Here is a 3,704-nt window from a genome sequence, read left to right as displayed (position 1 = left end):
CTTATGACTGTCTTTTGAACACACTTCAGGTCTTCCACAGGTTCACAGGTCTAGCAGCTGGCAGGGGCCTCAGGTTCCAGGTCTTCTGGGGCTTCAGGTATTGCAGGCTTGACCCTGGAAAGATATATCCGACTAATACCAGTACTTCTACCATGGAGGGCGTGGCCAACATCACTGGAAAAAGGTCCCTTCCATCTGGGTTGTAATTGAGTGGGTGACCCCTCTGTCTTATTTCCTGGTCTGACCTTGACTTGCTGTTTAGTTCCTGGTGTGGGGGGAGGAAAAATGCCAGCTAGACAGGAGCAGTGGCCAGAAAAATGAAGCTGAAGTTTCAAACTCGTGTAATGCCTGCTGAAATTGTCCCAGGTGAACTAGTATCTAACCCAGCCGTTCCTGGATTGGTAACGAGATCTTCAGCTAAAAATGGCCTCCCATAGAGCAAGCACTTCATACGGGCTAATACTTCTGCTCAGTTGCGAATTAAGAGGCTATGGTCAGTAAGCTAGCCCAAGTTTGATGTTTCCTGACAGCTAACACCTGTCTTCAGCCCCTTTCCAGAGGACTGACACCTCTGAGCTGAAAGTAAACAGCATTTGATACTGAGAGCCTCAGCAACCCCTTGAGTCACCTGGGAGAGAAGACAGGCTTATCACTTTAGAGGCTTTGGGGTAACCCAAACTAGGGGATTATCTCCTTTACGAGAACACAACCTCACTTAGCTTTCTGTTCTGGTAGGGTAAGCTCAACCCACCCGGTAAACCTGTCTACTAGTACTAGCAAAAACTTGTATCCTACAAGCTAGAATGTGGGTAAAGCCCAATTACAAGTCGTCTTCTGGGTAAGCTCTCGTCGGGACTGGCTCTATTAGAGGAGGCATTGTTTTCTGGGTGGCTGAACGTGCACAAATGGGAAGATGGACCCACTTAACCACTGAAACAAGTTGGGGGGTCCAGTGGAGAGCCTGTGTACCATGCCAGGGTGGCATCTTCCCATATGGAAAGTCATGCAGGGTTTTTAGCCTACATTAGGCTGAGGGAGATAGTTTTGTTTCCATATACCACCAGGATTGTTTTCATCCTCAATGCGCTAACTATTCCTGAGGTACATATTTGGGTTCTATTGGAGTCAAAAGGGAAGCAGTGCTAAGATCCGAGACAGCACCCTGAGGGCTGCTTTGGGCTCTGTTCCCTGTGCTATAGGGGTTACATCCTTTTGATGCCTTCTACAATGGATTATGGCTACAGCCTGCGTTGCTTCCAATAGTTGAATTTCAGACCCGTGCTTTAGCAGGGAATGCTTCCCGGTTAGTCATCTTTTCAAATGGAAGCATGAGCATAATCCCCCACTAATGGATGAAGACCATGGCCTCACTACTCGTCCCGAGATCTTGTACCATATGGTATTCCCCTAAAGGCTGTAAAATGGGGATATTGTTGGGGAAAGCTCTGGAGGGTTTGTCTATTGGCAAGTGACTCAAGTATGGATGCCAAGCCACTTTTTGCTTCCAGCTTAACTAGGTATTTGGGGAAAATGGGGTGTTGAAGCTGTATTTTTGGCTGGCACTGCCTTTCTAACCTTCCAGGCCTCCCAATATACCATGCTAGTTGACCTATGGATGTGGTCTGGAGCACTGCCTGCATCGCTGACCACTAGCAATCTTGCTGGGTGGTGCTTACATTGTAGCAGCACCCTGTTAACTACAACATCTCTTCCCAACAAGGGACTGAGTAGCTTGATACTATCAAACTTCTGGAAAACTTTTCTTTCAAATTGTCAGGCTAAAGGAGGGGTGAAATGCCTTTCCTCCCCTTCCTATAACAGTCGTGGTCCTAGTGGAGGGTTTTCCTGCATAAGCAGTAAGGACAGTAACTTGCCGCTGTGCTGAAAAATGTCACGTCCGGAGTTATCCAGTACTCGTCGATCCTGCGCAGGGGCTGTGAGGAAGGCCCTAGATCCCTTCAATCTAGCTCCCTGCTTTGCACTACCAGTCTTAACTAAGTCCCTCAGTGGGAGTGGGGGGCTGGTTTCTCCAGTTCCAGGGGTCATGTCTGGTGCCTTCACACTGATGGCAGGGGCTTAGTACAGTCCTCCACCCAGTGTCCATTTCTTGCATTTGAAGCGAGAGCCTTTGGCATCCTTATGGGTTTCCCTGGATGCTCTGTAGGCATTGCTGATGGCTGCCATGATTTTTTTTGGCTACTTTTTCTCCAGGTCACGCTTGTTACACCATAAAGCTGGCATTGAGAAGGCTGATTTTTGGTCAGTTGATCCCACTTGGAGTTTTGAGCTTGTACCTGATGTCAGCAGACTGGCTGATAAAATGCTGTACCATTAACATACCCTTAAGAGGAAGGGGTCTAGAATTGCATGTTTCCTGATGGCCTCGTCTAACCTGCCGTAAGAGTCGGGTTTTCTTCCTTCCCTTGTGTAACTTCCTTGACCTTGTACTTTGCAGCCTTGTTCGTTCGAGTCCCTCAAACTGCTCACCTGTTCATTTTCACAGGGATATATCTCGGTCAGCGGTGGGCAATGTCTGGCCCCGATGATTTCCCTGGGGATTTCAGGCAAGCATGCCATCTGCCTTGCAGCAGGCAGCCCCATTCTTTCCTTTCCTATAGAGGGTGTACCAGGTGCCAAAACTGGACATCTCCATGATCAAAAGCTAGGGCCAAGGATTGGAACCCATCCAGACTTGCCAGGGTCACCAGAACTTCAACATCTTAGTGCCGGGGAGCTGCTGAGGAGGGTGTTCCACTCAGTGTGTTGGGCTTAGTGTAATTGGTTACTCTGCCCTTGTATGGTTGGAGCACTCGGCAAGCAGTTACATGGACCAACTATGGCTTCCCCTGAGAAGAGTAGCCCTTGGAAGGGGGGTCATTGATTCTCGCCCAATCTTAGGACTTTCTTTTTGAGAGCCGGCCTTGGGAATTCTGCAAACTGAAGGATTCTGATACAAAACCTTAAAGGCTTGAACACAGTAATTGAGTCTACCCCGTAAATTAAGACTTCCATTTTTCTGGCCACTGCTCCCGTCTAGCTGGTATTGTGGCCAAAACCTTTACAATAAAAATCGAGCAGTTCCTCTGGTTGTCAGGGTCAAATTGATTCCAATAGCCGAGGATGCAGCTGAGTCAGGGAATCGGATAGAACAATGTTTTTCACAGTGGTTCGGAAAAGCAATCCTAAGGAGGGCTTATTTGTTGATCCAAAGTTTCTACCTGGGGGAAGGGGGTCCTGCTGGGGAAGTCCTGGAGTTGGCATTGAATCCCCAGGGGTGTTTCACTTCAGGGTCCAGTCTTGATGTCCAGCATCTCTGACCTTAGGTGGGCACTGGTGCCACTTTGTTTTCCTCCATAGGTAGCCTATGAGCTTCCCTTTTGTTCCTGGGTGTAATCCCAGGCTTAGTATCACACCAATTTAGATGGGCTGTATCTTCCTGCATTCTAGGACAAAACCTTAATATTAAGGTTTAGTACTGCTCATAGTCAGCGAGGCCAGAGAAGGTATGAATCCCTGTGACTGGTAACTTACTCTCTGGGGTCTAAACAGAAACTAAGAACAGCCAAGATGTGAGGTCTTTAAGTTTGTTCTTCTCCGTGCTTCCCATGTATAAACAAGGGGCATGCAGATGGTAATGAGACTCATGTAATTTCGGTCCCTGGTCCTTATAAAGCACCAATGAAGCAAAGAAGTTAGATCAAATC

This window comes from Sapajus apella, unplaced genomic scaffold, assembly GCF_009761245.1.
Source record: "Sapajus apella isolate SASKATOON/1434 unplaced genomic scaffold, GSC_monkey_1.0 scaffold2, whole genome shotgun sequence".
NCBI lineage: Eukaryota > Metazoa > Chordata > Mammalia > Primates > Cebidae > Sapajus > Sapajus apella.
The sequence above is the reverse complement of the archived record's forward strand: the minus strand, read 5'-3'. Positions refer to the sequence as shown.